General features: G+C 43.0%; 1 long non-coding RNA gene across 1 annotated transcript in view; it reads left to right on the top strand.

Moving 5' to 3' along the window:
• LOC131808041 (uncharacterized) overlaps positions 1-19437 on the top strand; it is a 102838-nt gene extending 83401 nt beyond the window's left edge. Inside the window, exon 5 of the long non-coding RNA XR_009344657.1 lies at positions 17964-19437. This is a non-coding gene — a long non-coding RNA (uncharacterized LOC131808041). The remainder of the gene's footprint in view (positions 1-17963) is intronic.
• The last annotated feature ends 450 nt before the right edge of the window (positions 19438-19887 follow it).

The raw sequence follows: 19887 nt of genomic DNA, 5'->3' as shown, positions 1-19887 counted from the left end.
GACACCCAAGATGAATAGCAGGTAAAATAAAAATTTAAATTAAATTGAATATGTATATGACTTTACTTTTTTGTTAAAGGACTATAACATGAATAATGAACATATTAAAAGGAGACGACCAGACCCTCAATTTCTTTCAATAATGTTAGTGTTGTATATCCTAGCTTGAATAAAACACATTTCATACAACACCTACACAGTTCTGCAATGCATTATGGACGGCCTCTCTGGAGAAATCTTACATGCCTTTCGATTTTGACATAGTGATATGGTAATAATAGAAGTCTTTGGCATATAATTCTGGAGGCATTTTTATAACTTTTAGCTTTACTGATTGAAAGCTACGGCTTACTTCACCTGGGTACTCACCTGCAGTCGTTTCGGAGAGGTGAATGGAGTAGAAATGACCCTCTTCTGCTCCCCGTATTGGTGGGATTGTGGTCAAAAGCTAAATGGAAATGTATTTGAAATCGTACTAGTCGGGATGGAGTTTCAGCTGATTGAAGAGAAACCCAGAAAGGCAGTGGCTTAATAAATGAGTTTGTTTTTCTGTCACGTGAAAAGCCACGATGGTGTGGCTGCTTTGTCCTTTTCTAGTGCTCAGGGACTCAGGCTGCTTCGACACTTGCTGCTCCTCCATTTCTAGGAAATTGCTTGTCTTTGTATGATCTAATGTAACCCCCCCCCCCCCCGCTCCCCCACTGTCTGCTGAGGGAGGCGAGCTAGGACAGAGCACAGGTGCCTCTTCCTTCTGCACAGGGAGAGGGACTGGAAGTCGCATACACTTCTGCTCACGTCCTGTGGGTTAGAACGTAAGCATCTTAGCCCTATGTCTACATCTAGCTACAAGATGGGCTAGGAATTGTCATATTTATTTTGGTTGGCCAATTATATGTCCAGCTGATTCCAGGGTTTCTATTACTATATAAAAAAAGAGAAAATGGATATTAGGGCATAACTAGCAGTTTCTGATAAAGGGAGACTTCAGGGCTTGAAATCATTTTGTAAGGGTACCACGAGTCATCTAGTGTCATCTCTCCATCATCAAAGGAGGAAAAGGATCCAGTTAGCTCCCTCCTTTCTCCACTCCCCTCACTGAAAACCTGTTGAGGGCACAGTCTGTGATGTGCCCTTAGGACAATTCCTTAGGACAATTCCATGAAATCGTTGTTATATCTGTGGGCCAACAAAGGGCGGGTGATGTTCCCAAAGTCACACAGCTGGCTGAGATTCTAACTGGAGCATCTAGGTTAGGGAGTTCCTAACTTGCTCTGAGGCAGGAGGAGGACTGGGAAGGGCTTCCCAGATGAGAATGAGGTCGATCTTTAAGGAGACCACAACTGGGGGGTTGGGGGAACATGGGGTTCCAGAAGAGGTACTAAGAGCAGGGGTAGTAAGACAGCAGAGCTAAAAGAACTTCCATAGAGCAGACATCTAGGGTGTGTGTGTGAGAGCAATGGGATATGAAGCAGGACACCCAGATGGCCTTTTAGAAACCCGCTTGAGGAGCCAGGAGGCCATATGGGACCTGGAGAAAAAAACCTGAGCAAGATATGATCTAACAGCTTACCAGCACAAGTGGAAACTTAGGGATGAGGCGACAGATACCAAAGAGGTCAGATTACAGCGCTGATGTAATGCAGGGGTGAGGGAGGAAGAGAATTGCAGGATGCGTAGTAGGATGACCTAGGTCTATGGTGTGGATGACTGGGCTAGGGGTGGTTCCATTCATGAAGAAGGCTTCACTGGTTTGTCTCCAGCTGCAAAAATCATGGTTCCAAACCCCCCCTGGCAGGACATTATACAATTATACATTATACAATTGAGAAACTCATGGGAAAAATAGGACCAGGGACCGGGGCAGAGGCCAACTTAGGAAAACGCCTATGAATGCCTTTTCTTCTCACAAAATGAAGGCAATAATAGCACCCTGAATAAAGGTGACATCAATGACATTTTTCGCATCTCGAGTCGGTCACATAGCCACGATAGGTACCGTACCATTGAGTCCCATTTAGCGCGGCTCCCTGGAAATCTTCGGTACCGTCCTTCCCTGCCGTTTGAGCGGAATGTGTGCCCATCCGTTTTGCTGCATTGGAGATAATAAGCATATTCAAAGACATCTTCTTTTAGTGTCCAATCCTCTATTCCAATGCTTAAAGAGCTTCTGATTTTATGATTTGGACTAAGTCTGCCTATCTAGCTGAAGAGACTCAGAGGTAACGACTAGTAATTCGTGCGCAAACTTGATCCAGATATCTTTTTTTTTTAATAAATTAATTTATTTTCAGAAAAACAGTATTCATTATTTTTTGACCACACCCAGTGCTCCATGCAATCCGTGCCCTCTCTCACCCCCCCGCCACTTCAAATATCTTACAGCCACAGTAGAGGCCTATAGAAAGAAGTCCATCTACAAAGGCCAGGATTTGGAGTAAGGGAGGGATTGTCACATTTTGAAGATTGTTCAGAGGACCCTAGCCCGTCCAAGTAGGCATCATTTGTTTGTTCCCCTCTGGTTCCTTGCCCTTCAGGCACCTGCTTCTGTCCCCTTGACTCCAGCTGCGGGCTCAGCCTTAGTGCAGTCCTTCAACAAGGCATTGGGAGATTGCTGGCCTGAGATCCACGTTCTGGGTTTCCACTGCCAATCCTATTACAGCCAAGCTGCCCTTGACTTTACAATCAAGCTCTGATAATGGCTTGTCTGCCTTGTTCCTGAGAAAGAGAGAGAAGAACTCAGGCTCTGCCCTCTGTTGACCTGGGGACCCTGAGTAAGCTGTCCACCACCACAAAGTCTCAGTTTAGGGGGGTCAGGGAGAGCTGTAACTGCAGCATCTCTATTAAGTCAGGGATGAAATCTGCTGGTAGCTTGGGCACAGGGAAGAGTGGGCTCGTCTTGGAGCTGCATTGATGTGGTGAACTCTCTGTTTTTAGTTTCCTTATATGTTCAGCTCAGATAAAACCACCGAAGTTTTCTAAAGGTGCATTTATTCATACTTCATATAAGACTGAGAAACATACATTTGTCTGTACCCAACAATGAGAAAATCATATGAAATTATATCAATAGACAATTCAGCAAAACAGCGATGTTCATCTCGGTTCCCTGATGGAATGATACATGGTGATAAATACCATATATTTATCTCACCTTCAAAAGGCCTGCAGAGGCTGAAAAGTTGCAAAAGTGTGATGCTTCAGTTATGGTTGGAAGCAAATGCTTCAGTGATCCCTGTGCAAGCTCTTCTCTCTTTTTGAATTTATAACTACATCAGTTTGTTCTGGCATGACTACTGCTACCCTTTAAGAAATTTTCTCATAATCGCAGGCAGGAAGAAAATGGTTTCACGTGCCATGGAAGTAATTGACAAAGTCACGCCAATGCAGGATGGCAGAAAGGAGGTGAAGTGGGGTGGGTGCATGGGGGAACACTCTCCCGCCCCCAGGTTTGTTGGAAGGATTGAACAAGATGATGCCTGTGGAATGTCCAACATCATACACAGTAGTGGCTCATCTAATCTATAATTAGAATTAATTTTCATGACCCGTTCCTCACTCATTCCCCAATTCAGTACTTACTCTTGTCTCATATTGATAGAAATAGACATCCCCAAGATCCCAAACCCCACATTCTTGACCAATTTCTTAGGAAACTATGCTTCATCTGAATCATAAAGGCTCTGAGAAGTCCCGCAGGAAAGAAAATCATGGATCTTTGTTTAACGCAGTGTTTTCCAATCTTTTTGGACCCCAAATCCATCGATCATGTCTTATTGTTTTGTGATGCACCCCTGGTTAGGTTAGCATTTTCTAGGAGAAGAGTTCTATGGAACATTTGATGGCAAAATAATAATTTTACCATCAGCAGTTCATCAACCTAGGGAATCCTAGGGAATGAGTCATTGTAAACTTTTTACGAGAAAAATTAAGTTCTCTTTTCTTCATCAATCAAATGAAGGTCGCCTGACTTTGTGAATTGTATTTTATGACAGATGAAGTGGCGTAGTCTGACTTGATGGATGGTACTGATTTCCAGCCCTGGAGGTCAAGGGGGGAGGCAAGGTGATGAAACAGCAGGCTGCACGTTGGTCTTGGCATTGCTCTGCAATTATCCTCTCATCATCCTTCACACCTGAACAGAGTTCCAAGGTTCTCAGTCCCATTTACTCTGATTCATCTTCTTTGACCCTAACAACAGCCTTAGGGAGGAGGAAGGTGTTAGGTCCTGAATGTTTGTGTCCTCTCAAAATTCATGTAGTGAAGACTTAACTCCCAGTTTTATGGTATTTGGAAGTGGGGCCTTTGGGATTTAGCTGAGGTCATCAGGGTGCAGCCCTCATGATGCAATTGGTACTCTTAAAAGAAGAGGAAGACAGATCTTGCTCTCTCCCGGTCTACACACTGAGATGAGGCCAAGTGAGCACACCATGAGAAGACATCCATCTACAAACTAGCAGGAGAACTCTTACCAGGAGCTGAATCTACTGGCACACTGATCTTGGACTTCCCAGTGTCCAGACCTGTGAGGCAGAGTGTGTGTTAAACCACCCAGCCTATGGTATTTTGTAATAACAGCCAGAGATGACGAAGATAGCCGGGTAGGAAATGGTTGATTGCTTCTTCTACGCAAGGAAGCTGAGATGCCAGGAGAGGAAGCTATGGAAGGTTAAAGAGCTAGAACCAGAACCTAAGTAAGCCCCTTGATTCAGTTGAAGTTGACAAGCATTTATTTAGTACCTACTGTGTGCCAGGTGCTGTGCTAGGTTCTGGGAGTACAGAATGACAAAGTCAGAGACTCCGCGGAGTTTAGAAGGAATAGATGTGAATAAAAGTACAAGAATAGACTCAGAGGGGATGAGACGGTTGGGGGAAAACACAAAGAAAAAGCAGCTTATGAATTGGGTTTTGAAGGATAAATAAGAGTTTTTTCAAGGGACACAAGCAGGGAGAGGCTATTTCTATAATTTTGCTATAGTCTTCCTCCTCTCCACCAACCACACCAGGGGGCTGGGTCTCAGGGGGTGTGGGTTGTGTCTGTGTTGCTGGGTGGGTGTGTTGTATGTGGAGTCTCTGAGATAAAATTCAGAGGATTTCTTCATTTCTTTCTACTTATTTTTGGACAAAATTGGAGGCCTGAGTGCTTTGTGAGAGTCACAACCCATTAAAGCATGATGACGGATGGGGGAAATTCATCAATGTTGGCTGAGAAATTCATCTATGAGGTTAAAGTTTAAAAACTTTAATAAATCAAATCTCGTAAACCTGGGATTGAAAAGCCAGTGAAAGGGACAGATTCTGGCTCTGGGCTGTGCACGGTTCCACTTCATTTGGTGAGGGGCAGGCCTTTTCCTTGGGGCTGACTTTGCTGTTCCAAAGTTCCAGCTTCTGGAACTTTCCATCCAAAGCCCCCATTTCCTTGCTTAAAGTGATTATCTTGTTTTCTTGGTAACTCAGGACCAGTATGGAACAATGGTCTGCGAAAACACCCCCTGCAGCCCTTTTTGACAGGGACCTCGTTGGGACAGACCAGCTAACTGTGGCTGGCACTCAGGGAGGCCACTTTTAACAGCAGCCATGGCAGCCGCCACGGCAGCTGGTAGCATCTCCACCTGCCCTTCTGACAACACGGGAGGCCATACAAACTCAGGGTGGCTGGACCAGACAGACCCAGATGGTCCTGGGCCTGAGTGGCATGGCTTTTGTAAGCCTACATGGAAAGGGCCTGATTTTAAGGATGCCTCCTGGGTGGAGTCAGAGAAGGTCCAGACACTGGGAAAATGAGCAGTGGATCTAGGGATGAATAAAGGTGATGCGTGCAAGCTTGAGTTGCTCACGGATATTTCTGTTTCTTCCCCCAAGGAGGCAGGAGGGTGGGTAAGAAGAGGTCTGCAGGTACCAGGTGGCATGAGCCGTGATTTGCTTCCCTATGAGTGGAAGGCATTCTGTGACTCGGGGAGGCAGCCAGAGACCAAAGGACTGGTTGAAGCCTGCCAGTGGCCCGGGAAGAACTGCTTTTAATTAAAGCTCTTTCTGTTTCATTGCAGTGGCTAAGAAGTCAACTTCTAAGAATTCCCACCATCTAGCTTGTTAGGACTCTGTCTCGGCTGGCTATAAGAAATGTTTCCTTCCAAGAACCTCTTCCTTTGCAAACTTTGGAAGGGGGGGATTTGTTCCACCTTTGAAAGAAACTGGTCACAATTTGGTCAGACCTTGTCGGCCAGCCTGGATGTGCTGGTTATTCCGTGTTTGTCTCACACCCCCCCCTCCTTCTCTCCCCCTCACAGTCCACCTTGCACACCTTTCAATCCTGCTCTGGGCCACGTGAGGCTATGTGACCTGTAGGTTGTACTTTCCGGCTTCTGCTTGGCTTTGGCCAATGAGACGAGATCAGAGGGAGGTGAGGCAGACACCTGGGTCTTTGTGGTCCCTTGGTGTGTGGGTGCCATGGCTTTGATGTTAGCTGCCCCTTTCGTGTCTGTGGCTCATGGGCCATCCCTCCTCCATGGTTCTGTTTCTTACTGGGCTTTACTGCTGCTATACCTGTACCCTCCCCTTCTGTCTTCAGGCCTTGGGTAGTGAGACTTCCTGGGATGCTGGTTGCTGGGTGTCTTTCCATTCTCTTCCCCCTCCCTCCCTTTTGGTTGGCATGAAAGCCACGTAACATATAATGAGCCATTTAGAAGTATACAATTCAGTGGCCTTTAGTGCATTCGCAAGGTGGGGCAAACACCACCTCTCTCTGGTTTCAAAACCTTCTCATCACCAGAAGAATACCCATGAATTAATCACTCCCCATTCCATTCAGCATTTCCCCATCTCCTGGTAACCATGAGTCTGCTTTCGGTCCTTATAGATTTTCCCATTTGGATATTCCATTGGATATGAAAGGAATCTTCTGGTATATGACCTTTTCTGTCCGGTTTCTTTCCCTTTGCATAATGTCTTCAGGATTCACCTACATTGTAGCATGTGTCAGCACCCTGTTTGTTTTTACTGCTGAATAATATTCCATCGTGTAGGGAGACCACAGTCCCTGAATTCTGAGCTCTGTGAACCGGGGGTTGCCAAAATGTAGTCCCCGGACAGGCAGCATCAGCATCCTGTGGAATTTGAGGGGAGTGCAAATTCTCAGGCCCCACCCTATCGGGGAAGCCAGCAACCTAGTTTTTAATAAGTCCTCCAGGTGTTTCTGATGGACCCTCAAGTATGAGCCCTGCTGCTGTAAATGAGGTCTTCACTTGAATGGTCTGGGGGTGCTTTCATGTCCTGGGGAGACCCTGACTGATAGACTCTTCTCCCTCAGCTGGGGTCACTGGCAGCATTCCTTATGTTTGGTTCTGGGGACCTCCTGAGCATGGCAATGAGGTATCAACAACCTCGGTCTTAGAAGTAGACTTGAGCCACTTGGATTTCCTCTTCCTGTTGGGTGTGTTCAGGGGGCCCATGGGCCTCTGTTTGCCCAAGACCAGCCCCTCCAGGTGGTAAGCTGTAGGCATTGCTCTGGGGATTCCCTTGTTTTCAGGGCCCAGAAGCACAAGCCAGAGCCAACCATATGGCCAGATGCTGGACTTGATGCCTGGAGAGGGAAGACCCTCATTCCCTAGAGACCAAAAGGAAGCCAGGGTGGGAGGCTGGAGGTCAGGGTTTCTGCCTGGTCAGAAAAACTACCCTGGAGAAAACTGCTCTTATGCGATGGGCAACAATTCACAGAGAAACCACCTCCTCTGCTCATGCATTTTGGAGTAACCGTGGCCCCAGCTCTATCAGAGCTGAGGCTGAAACATCGTAGACTTGCAGAAATAAGGAACCAAGACCATTCTACACTCTCTTGTACTCATCTCCACTGATGTAGATTTCAGGAGTCTCCTGCAAAAGAAAGTGAACATGGTTCACATTTGGGGTTCAAGTGCATCTAATGATCCTGAGGCAGGACCATCAGAAGCTGAATTTTCCCAGCAGGGACATCTGGTCTCCTGGGAGAGAACTCATGGGAGGAGAAAGCACAGAGCAAATGTGGTAGTCTCTGCCATAGGACAGGGAACTGGGGATCTCAGTTCCAACACTCTCCCAATCACACTGTGAGCATGTATGTTTTCTGGAAGAGGAAAAGGCTATGCGTGTAAAAAAAAATACTTAGAAGAATGCTAGCCCCTCAGAGTCCAACTGGCTCTGGTGTGGGATACCAATAAGAGGAGGGAATAAAGAAAGAGAAAGGGTGTCCCTGCTGGCAGGTTGAAGGAGGGGCACCCATGAAACCCGAAACATCAGAGAAATCTGGGGTCATGTCTGCAGCAGGGCAAATGTGACCTGAGCGTCATTCAGGTCAGTGTCTAGGCTAAAGCCAGGGGGCAGAAGGGGCAGGCGGGGATCTAGGATGGCATGGGACCTTTTGTGAGATGCTCCTTGGGAAGTGTCCAAGAGGGATGTCATTGTGTGTGTATGTTTGTGTGTGTGTGTGTGTGTGTGTAAGGGTGGGGATAAGGGCCTGATTTCATATAGGGGAGGACAGTAGAATTCTGAGTTTGCTGCTACAGTGATCTCCTTTGTACCCTCCAAATGTGGAGGAGTGGAGAGCATTTGAATTACACATGAAATAATATATGACCTCACTAGAAATCAACGAAATGCAGGTTAAAGCAAGTGTGAGATGTTTGCACATTGGACTGGCAAATAGTAAAAGAATCATGTATTAATTAAAGTAATGCCACCTGCTGTAACAAACACACCAAACACCTCTCATGGCTCAGAAATTAGTTTCAGTTCTGGGTGTCACAAAGACCAGAATGGGCATTCCCAGTGGGTGGGGAGTTCTTCTTTAACAAACAATTCGGGGAGCCCAGGTTCCTTTCATCTTGAGGTTCTTCCTTCTTCAACTTACGACCTCTGTGATCACTGGGAATTACTTTCCTTTGAGACACCTGGAGAAGAGAAAGTGTGCGGAGAATAGTCCGTGTAAGGAGTTCATGGGCTGAGCTGGAAATGATGCGCGTCTCTTGCTCCCACTTTACCGGCTAGAAGGTAGTGTGGAAGTGCCAAGGAATTAGCAGCCCTTAGGAGAGCCCTCACCCATGACTCAGAGTTGCTGGATGAATATCCCAGCCCCCTTGCTCCTTGGGCAGGACAGCTCTGTTATCTGCACTTGTCCAAAGTGGCTTCTGGAGCTCCCCGGTGGGACTGTGATTCAGTTGCCCAGAGTGGAAACTTGCCTTAAGACACACTGTCCAGTAGCCCCCCGTCCTGATTTCCTTCTTAGCGCCTCTGCCCCTAGCACACTCCTTGCACTTGAATCCTTACCTCAGGGTCAGCTTCTGGGGGACTCCAACCAAGACCTCAGGTAATTGGCCATTCTTTCAGGATATGGGTAAGAGATCTTAGGAGTCAGATAACACTCATGCTCTTGCAACCCTGAACTGATGGAAGAAGGTGGTCTTTGGGGTAAACTGGGTTAACAATGGAGTTTAATCCTGTTAAATAACTGTCTGCTCCTAGCTTCTTGGCGAAGGCAACCACATGGCCCTGTTTGGGATTCACCTTGAACGTGTGTCTAATTTTGCTTGTTCTGGGTTGCTACCATAGTAACAAGAGTAATTAACTTTAATTACTACATCTCTCTGTTTTTGCTCACCACCTCCTTCCACTCCAGTTCATTCTGAACTTGCTTTGAAGAATTTTAGTGAAGCAGTCAGAACTCCTAACTACCTTCACTGGCACATTGATAATATCCTCTTTCTGATTTTTTCCAGGCTACATCGTCCTGTTGTACGTGCATCTATTTCTTTGGTGATAAATCATGTATTTATTGCAGCTTAGGCCTTTCAAAAGGGTTCAGCAATTAGCAAACACAGAAGTGATAGCATCTGGGGCAGCGTTTGGTCTCCCCCTCCTTGTCAACTCAGAACATCTGTTTGGCCAATGGGGGCCCCTTGGTTTATTGCTGCCATTAGGAACTGTCAGCCAGAAGAACTGAGACCCGCATTTCCCACGGAGGTGTTGCATCTTAAACATCTACGTTTCCTACAAACAGTTCAGTCTTCCTTCACATTTTTTGAAGAAGAAGATTCTCAGTTTGTGTTCCTAAGTGTGCATTGAGTTCTAGGAGTCATTCAATAGGCAAATGATGATCTTTTTTTTTTAAAAAGATTTTATTTATTTATCTGAAAGAGAGAACACAACAGGGGATGGGAGGGGCTGATGGAGAGGGATAAGCAGACTTGTGCTGAGCACAGAACCCGATGCGGGGCTTGATCCCAGGACCTTGAGATCATAACCTGAGCCAAAGTTAGATGCTTAACCATCTGAGCCACCCAGGAGCCCCAGTGATGGTCCTTCTGGATAGACACCTCCCACCAAAAAGAAATAGACATGATAAATTACAGCAGGTTCTCATGGTACTCTCCTCCTGCTACAGACCCTCAGCCTACTTGATTTCAGAGCTGTTGGGGTTCCATGCTGGTCCATTTGTATCATGGAAGACAGTTCTATGTTAGTACATCCATACCATGGAATACGATGCGAGTTAAAAATATAGGTAAGTCTGCTCGTCCACCCGTTAGCATCTGACCACGTGATAGGCTCTTGGAGATAAAAATGAGTCAGGCATCATGCCTCATATGGTGTAGTTACAGTCTCATGGGGGTTGATGAACACAGAAAAGGATAATTAAAATATACTCTGACAAGTTCAAGGGTATATAGGAATTACGGCATGTTGGGATGATGGGCACATTTTGGGCAGACAGCCCAGATCACAGTATGTAAGTTGTGGCAAATATCATCAGAGACCAGACCCGAAGTGTTAAAAGATTCAGCCTCAGAGGAGACAAATGAGCTGCCTGTTGTCCATGGGGCTTTTAGCTTCAAGAGACCTTCAGCTGGTCTGAACTTCGCTTGGCTCCTCTCCACAGAATCTCTGCAAGGTCATCATCCAGCCTTGCTTGGTGTCCCCTAGCGCGGTGTATGGTGATGGTGTGTCCCCTGACTGGAGAGGACATACAGGATAAAGCGCTTCCTTGTGACTTTGCCCCGGGACTCTGGGTTCTCCCAAGTGCACCTGCTTCTTCCACATAGCAACCCTTGGTATTTGGGCTGGCACGTTGCCGAGTCCCCTTTAGAATGAATAAACCCTGGTTTCTTGAGCAGTTTATCAAATGACATTTTGCAGGGCATTCAATTCTTCCTCCTACATATCTCTTGAGTCTGGTTTCTTAACTTCACCTCCATAGTGCATTCGTGTAGAAAATAAGACAAAAGCCATCTGGCTTTTATTATCAGTCCCTTGGTTTTGGACTTCCCGCTTCTCTGGCTTGGACAAATACGGCCGTCTCCTAACTGGCCTCCCAGCTTCCTTTTTACTATAGGCAGAGCGATTCTTCCAAAAGGAAACAGGAATATACCATTTCCCTGTTTAAAACCAGTCAGTGTGGGGCATGTGAGTGGCTCAGTCAGCTGAGCGGCTGTCTTCGGCTCAGGTCATGATTTCAGGGTCTTGGGATCGAGACATGCATCGGGCTCCCTGCTCAGCGGGAAGTCTGCTTCTCCTTTTGCCCCTCCCTTTCCCCCTGCTTGTGCTCTCTCTCTTTATTATAAATAAATAAATAAATAAATAAATAAATAAATAAATAAAATCTTTATTTTAAAAAACCAGTTGGTGGATTCCTGTGGTTTTCACATTAAAGACCCCAAACCTAAACTGGCTCTCAGTGTTCACAGTGTGGGTCCTCTCCAGTCACACCTCTCAGTGCTCCTTCCAGCAGCAAACATGGTGGCCATTTAGCAAGTATTTTAGCATCTTGATCATGCCATCATACACAAAGATGTGTCCCTTCCAGATAGCTTCTGCTCCCTTTTTCAGGTCTGAGTTTATAATAATTTCCTCTGGCAAGCCTTTACCGAGAGGACCCTCCCTCTTCAGGTTAGGGGTCTATGGCAAACACTTTTTCTTTTTTTAGTAAGAAAACTTGCATATACTTAAGTGGACCCATTTTAAGAATACAGCCATTCAGGTAAAGTGGTAATGTATCCGCAGCACCTCAAAGGCCCCCATATGTTTCCTTTAGAAGCTGCTTTTCAAAAGCACCTGCCATTCTGACCTTGATCACCATGGATGAATGTTGCTTTCTTTTGAACTTCATAATAAACGGAAGCATGCTTCTTGTAGGTGGATGAAGGTAGATGAAGCATTCCGTCTTGTAGGTGGCTCCTGTGCTCATCTACGTTGTTGAATGGGATGGTAGCTCATTCTTTTGTTTTTTTTCTCTGTGTTACTCCTTTATATGACCCATTGTATGAATATGCCACCATTGTTGGATCTAGTCTACTCTTTGTGGGCATTTGAGTTATGTCCAGTTTTTGTTTGTTATGAATATCGCTGCCATGAACAATTAGCATCTCTCGCTAAATTTATGCATCAATTTTTAAGAATTTTTATTTTATTTTTACTTTTTAAAGATTTTATTTATTTATTTGACAGATGGAGATCACAAGTAGGCAGAGAAGCAGGCAGAGAGAGAGGAGGAAGCAGGCTCCCCACTGAGCAGAAAGCCCGATGCGGGGCTTGATCCCAGGACCCTGGGATCATGACCCGAGCTGAAGGCAGAGGCCCCAACCCACTGAGCCACCTAGGCGCCCCTTAATTTTTATTTTTAAATTTTTATTTTTTTATTAACATATAATGTATTGTTAGCCCCAGGGGTACAGGTCTCTGAATCATCAGGCTTACACACTTCACCACACTCACCATAGCACATACCCTCCCCAATGTCCATAATATGCATCCACTTTTTCTTATCTGTATATATTCTTATATCTTTCCTAAGTATATTCTTATATATTTCTTTCTTATATTTTTATTTTTTCAAAATATTTTCTGGCCGCTTCTTTCTGGGCTTTTCCGAATTAGACCCATTCCGGGAGGAGGATGTTAGTTTCCACCAGTCACCAGGGCTGGCCCTGTGACCTGTTTTGTCCAATGAAATGGGATAGAATATATGCCACTTCTGATTAGAAGTTTTAAGAGCCACTGCATGGTTTTGCCATTGTGCTTTTCCCTCTGACAATGCGATTGGCAGAGAGTCTGATCTTCCATTCTGGGTCCTAGAATAAAGGGCAGGTAGAACAGAGAGCCACTGTTAGCCCACAATGGACATCAATGAGAGTGTGAAGTAAACCTTTAGAGTTATAAGCAGTTGGCACCTAGGGATTGTTTGTTACTACAGCAAAATATAGCCTAAGCTGACTGATACAATGCCTCTCCTGCTCTGTCAGCACCTTATGAATTAAAAATGGGTTACATTCTAATGAGGCATTGTTTAACTTTCTCCCATTTGCACCTTTCTTTCACACCCAGTCAGTAAGAGTGGAGACTCCATGTCTTTTTAAAAAATTTTTTTTAAAGATTTTTATTTATTTACTTGACAGACAGAAATCACAAGTAGGCAGAGAGAGAGAGATTGGAGGAAGCAGGCTCCCCACCGAGCAGAGAGCCCAATGTGGGGCTCGATCCCAGGACCCTGGGATCATGACCAGAGCTGAAGGCAGAGGCTTTAACCCACTGAGCTACCCAGGCGCCCCTGCATGTCTTGATCATCATTGTAAACCCTGCACCTAGTACTCTGATGAACAAAGAGTGGGTTTACAGTACATATTCACTCAATGGGAATAGCTTTTAACTTTTTGTTAATGAGAAAGTAAATTTTCCTAGGTGTTCTTGCCATTGTGAGAGGCCTGAAATAGAGTACCTTTTCCAAGTGTGGTCTGATTAACGAGTTTAAGATAATAGGTCTAACCTCCTTTCCTGTGAACATGCTACTCCTAATAATATGGCTAAGTGGCTTTAGCCTGTACGATAGTGATATCCCACTGTTGGTTCATACTGACTTCACTGTTGACTCCAATTCTAGAATTTCTTCTATAGCAGTGCAGCTAAGACAGTTTCCCCATCCTGCATTTGGGCAGATACCCCTGATAAACTTATTGATCTTTATTCACTCTGTCAGTAAGCTTACTTCCTCATTTTTCCCTGGGGCTCGAGCTTACTTGTTTGTTTATTTATTTTAACCATGCCTTCCTCACTGTTTTCTCATTTTCTGTATCTGGTTGTTCTATCTCACCCTGTCCTCCAGCAACACCAAATCACTCCATTTCAAATCTTATCACTAACCTCTGTCCACTTCTGATTGATGTGGGCATTTATCAGCTCCTAGCAAACTGAAATTCATTGTGCTGGAGTGTAGAGGTGGTGGAGTAAGAAAGAGCTTGGTAAAAAATTAGCGCTTGCTATTTTGGGCACCTGCTCTTGTAACTAACTTTTCTTTCTTTCTTTTTTTTTTTTTTTTAAAGATTTTATTTATTCATTTGGGAGAGAGAGTGTGAGAGTGGGCACACAGGCAGGCGGAGCAGCAGAGGCAGAGGGAAAAGCAGGCTCCCCACTGAGCAGGGACCCGATGAGGAACTCAGTCTCAGGACCCCAGGATCATGGCCTGAGCCTAAGGCAGACGCTTAACCAACTGAGCCACCCAGGCGGCCCTGCTATTGTAACTTATGATTCAGGGATCTACTTGAAAACTGTATTTTCCTATTGATTGGTAGATGTTCTTTACATAGTCTTGGTATTAATTCTTGGCTGGCCGTTTGCATCATAAACAGCTGATCTCACTTTGTCTAGTCTCTTCATTTTTGTTTATAGTATCTTTTTTTTTTTTTTTCCACAGAGAAGGTTTTAACTTTAATTTGTCAATCTTTCCTTTATGGCTTATGCGTTTTAATCTCTTATTTAAGAAATTCTTACCAACCATGAGTTCACAAAGAAAATGTCCACTTTCTTCTAAAAATAATTTTTCACATTTAGGTCCTTGATCCACTTGCAATTTTTTAAAATTATACATGACATAAATGCAAAGGTTTAATTTTCATTTTTATTTCTGCACGCAGACGTCAAACTGTTCCCAAACTGTCGAATGGCTGTATCAATATGCAATGTTCTCATATACTTTGTTCACATACATGGGTAGGTCTGCTTTTCTCTCTCTGTTCTGCATAAAGTTTCCCACTTCTTGGTTTACAGTTACTCCCAGTTACCTTATGATTTTTGACTCACATGACGACTATTTTTTTTTTAAATTCTATATACATTTTCTAATTTGGCTGTATTTAGTGTATAAAAATAACTTGGGATTTTAAAAATTTTGAATTTCTTTTATTTTTTCAGGGTTCCAAGATTCATTGTTCATGCATCACACCCAGTGCTCCATGCAATCTGTGCCATCCTTAATATCCACCACCAGGCTCACCAACCCCCCCCCCCCCCCCACCAAAACCCCTCAGATTGTTTCTCAGACTCCACCATCTCTCATGGTTCATTTCCCCCTCCCGATTTCCCCCAATTCACTTCTCTCCATCTCCTAATGTCCTCCATGATATTCCTTATGGTCCAGAAATCAGTTGCTTTCTTATACACGAACATGGAAAATATAGAAAGGGGAATTAGAGAATTGATTCCATTTACTATAGCACCAAGAACCATAAGATTCCTGGGAATAAACCTAAACAAAGAGGTAAAGGATCTGTACTCGAGGAACTACAGAACACTCATGAAAGAACTTGAAGAAGACACAAAAAGATGGAAAAGCATTCTGTGCTCATGGATCAGAAGAATAAACATTGTTAAAATGTCTATACTGCCTAGAGCCATCTATACTTTCAATGCTGTCCTGATCAAAATTCCACCGGCATTTTTCAAAGAGCTGGGACAAAAAAATCCTAAAATTTGTATGGAATGAGAAGGGACACTGAATTGCTAAGGAAATGTTGAAAAAGAAAAACAAAACTAGGGGTATCATGTTACCCGATTTCAAGCTTTACTGCAAAGCTGTGATCACCAGGATAGCAGAAGAACAGACACATAGACCAGTGGAACAGGGTAGAAAGCCCAGATACGGACCCGCAACTCTATGGTTAAATAGTCTTTGACAAAGCAGGACAAAATATCCAGTGGAAAAAATTTTGAATTTAAATGAAGCCACTGAACTCAAATATCTCATTAGTTTTAGTAGTTTTTAGATTTTCTGGGATTTTCAGAGCAGCAATCAAATTGTAGGCAAAGCATGACAATAATGACAACTTTTGCTTTCCAAACCTTGTGCCACATACTGCTGCTTCTTCTTATTTTTACTTGTTTACTTGCCTACTGAAGTGACAAAAACCTTCAGAAGAACAGAAGGGGAAATACCAGGCATTTGCATGTTGTTGCTAATTTTAATGGAAATTTCCTTGACATTTAACCATGAAGTATTATGTTTATTATGGCTTTTATTATCATTATTTTAGGTATATATTTAGGTTAAAAAAAAACCCTATTTCTCATTTGCTTAAACTGTGCGAATGTTGAGTTTTATTGAATACTTTTTCTGCAACTATTGAGATAATAATATAGTTTTATCTCCTAACATACCAATGTCGTGCATCACTTCATCAAGTTTTCTGACTTTTAACCACTCTATTTTTTTTTAAAAGATTTTTATTTATTCATTTGACAGAGAGAAATTACAAGTAGACAGAGTGGCAAACAGAGAGGAGGAAGCAAGTTCCCTACCAAGCAGAGAGCCCAATGTGGGGCTCGATCCCAAGACCCTGGGATCATGGCCTGAGCCAAAGGCAGAGACTTTAACTCACTGAGCCACCCAGGGGCCCCATAACCACTCTTGCATAAACAACTTGGCATAAGTTCTATTTGACCATGTTTTGTAATTTTTAAAAAAATTAGATTCGATTGACTTTTGTTTAAGACATTCAGGTTAATATTTATAAAGGGAAATTGGTCTATAATTTGCCCATGCTATCTGTGGAGGATTGTGTTCTTGTTAGCCATGCCTGGACTCTACCTGCCCTGTAAGAGGATTACATATTTTCAGTGTGAACGTGTTGCACCCTTGTAGCTGGAACTTCCCTGCAAAATGAGCCTTTTTCTTGCAGGGGACATGCCTTCAGCCTGTGCCCCTGAACGTGAAAACACGTGGAACAGAGATGCAGACTAGGGCATGGCTCAGCTGACCTAGAGGTCACATGCAATATGAATTCAGAATAAATCTTTTTCTTTATAAGTCACAGAGAGTTTTGGATTTTCTCTGCATTAGTAAAGCTGACTAATTAATTATCCATATCTGGTTTTAGAATCAAGGCTAATCTAACTTCATAAAATTGGCTAGTACCCTTCTTTTCTCTTCCCTAAAAGAGTTTGTATAATACAGAAATATTTTGTTCCATGAATGCTGGTAAAATTCAATTATAAAACTGTCTGGGCCTGGTATTTCTTTTGGGATGTAGAAGAATTTTGACAAATGATTCCATTTTAAAAATAGTTATTGATATAATCCAGGTTTTCCATTTTTTTGTGTGTCAATCTTGATGTTTTTTATTTTTATAGAAAATTTCTCATTGTATTTATGTCTTATGTCAACATATAGTTGCTTATAACAATCTCATGATTAAAAAACAAACCTTTTCTGTGTTTTAATTATGATCAAATGAGAATATTATTTATGCCTTATCTCTTTTTTGATTAATCTTTTAATAAGTTTGCCTACGTAATTAGTATTTTCAGAGAACCAGTTTGTTCTTTGTCAAAACTTTCTGTCAAGATTGTCAAAAACTTTTTGTCAAAACTTTTTTTTTCTATATCATTAATTTTTGCTTTTATTTTTATTTTCTTCTGTTCTGCTTTTTAAAAAAGTTTTCCTTCTGGCTTTAAAAGTGAATGCATAATTCATTTATTCTCCATATTACATATACTAGAGCATTATAGCATTAGCTGCAAAGAGCAGAGACCCAAAATAACAGTAGCTTAAATAAAATGATAGTTAATTTTTCTCACACATGAAAATTTAGAAGGTAGGAAATTCAGGGCTGGCATGGTAACTGTGCTTTGCAAAAGCCTCTGGGACTCAAGAGCATTCTATTTTGTTGTTTTAGGGCATTGCTCGTGTCTGTCTGATGCAAGAGAATTCATCTCTATGTCTGTGTTCCAGCCAGAAAGAAGGACGAAGAGGATAAAAAAGGATTTTTCCCCTTGAAGAAATGACCTGGAAGTTACAGACATCACTTCTCTTCATACCCCATTGTCAAGAACTCAGAGTTATGGCTGCACAAGAGAGACTGGAAAATTTGATGTTTATTTTGAGAAGACCTATGTTCAGCTAAAAATTATGGGATTTATTACTATGGTGAAAAGGATAATGCATATGGGAACAACTGGCAACTGCTGCCACAGTCCAGCCTTTGTTACCCGAGCATCTGCATGTACCCATCTTCCCAACCGTCCCAACACCAGAGGGGACAATGCTACTGCCCATTGTCGTTACTGAATCCAACTCAGAGTTCAGAATCGCTGGGTAATGCACTGTCCTCTCTGTTGGGTCTAGATGTGGTTCATGCTCGGGCAGGGACTTAAAAAGTACATTGCACCGCTAGGTATTATTCAAAGGACACAAAAATAGTGATTCGAAGGGGCACATGCACCCCAGTGTTTATAGCAGCAATGTCCACTACAGCCAAACTTTAGAAAAATCCCAGATACCCATTGAGAGATGAATGGATAAAGAAGATGTGGTGTGTACACACACACACACACACACACACACACAAACACACACACACGCAATGGAATATTACTCAGCCATCAAAAGGATGAACTCTTGCCATTTGCAACGATGTAAATGGAGATAGAGGGCATTATGCAAAGCTAAGTAACTCAGTCAGAGAAAGACAAATACCATATGGTTTTATTCCTGTGTGGAATTTAAGAAACAAAACAGATAAACAGAGGGGAAGGAAAGGAAAAATAAGATAAGGTGAAAACAGAGAAGGATGCAAACCATAAGAGACTCTTAGCCCTAAGGAACAAACTGAGGGTTGCTGGACGAGAGATGGGGGGATGGGGTGACTGGGTGATGGGCATTAAGGAGGGCACGTGATGGAATGAGTACTGGGTGTTATGTGCAACTGAAGAATCACTAAATTCTACCTCTGAAACTAATAATACACGATATGTTAACTAAGTTAAATTTAAATAAAACTTCTGTAAAGGAAGGTCCATTATCAACCTTTCACATAGGCAATATACCATGATGAAGTAGGATGAGGAAAACAAAAAAAAAAAAATTCCATTTGGATAGAGGAGAAGGTCAGACACCCAATGGCTGCTGCTCCGTAACCATGACTATACCCCACCCCCTATCCGGCAGCCCCTGATTCTCACTCTTGGAGGAACTCTTCATTTCTTCATCCTCAATGTCTCCTGGTGTTACCTTTTTGGATGTTCTTCTCTGTCCTTTATCCTTCTTGGCCACATCCAAGGTGGGCCTTGCAGAACACATTCTCCTGGGGGATGAGAAAGCTCTTGGAGCTCACTTCTGGCTAGTATGTGTCAAGTTGATTCCATGGGAAACATCCCCAGCCAACTCTTTTGTTTATTTATTTTTAGTATTTTTAAAAAAATTTATTTAAATTCAATTAGCAACATCTAGTAGTCCATCATTAATTTTTGATGCAGCTCTCTTGTTTAGAAGTAGATTTTCATTCTAAGTGGTGTAAGGTGGTATCAGTGTGGTTTTAATTTGAATCTCCCTGATGGCTAGTGATGATGAACATTTTTTCATGTGTCTGATAGCCATTTGTATGTCTTCAATTGGAGAAGTGTCTGTTCATATCTTCTGCCCATTTTTTGATATGATTGTCTGTTTTGTGTGTGTTGAGTTTGAGGAGTTCTTCATATATCCTGGATATCAACCTTTTGTCTGTACTGTCATTTGCAAATATCTTCTCCCATTCCGTGGGTTGCCTCTTTGTTTTGTTGACTGTTTCCTTTGCTGTGCAAAAGCTTTTGATTTCAAAACCT

The sequence above is a fragment of the Mustela lutreola genome, chromosome 9, assembly GCF_030435805.1.
Source record: "Mustela lutreola isolate mMusLut2 chromosome 9, mMusLut2.pri, whole genome shotgun sequence".
NCBI lineage: Eukaryota > Metazoa > Chordata > Mammalia > Carnivora > Mustelidae > Mustela > Mustela lutreola.
Note: the sequence above shows the minus strand (reverse complement) of the source record. Positions and strands in the feature narration are given on the sequence as shown.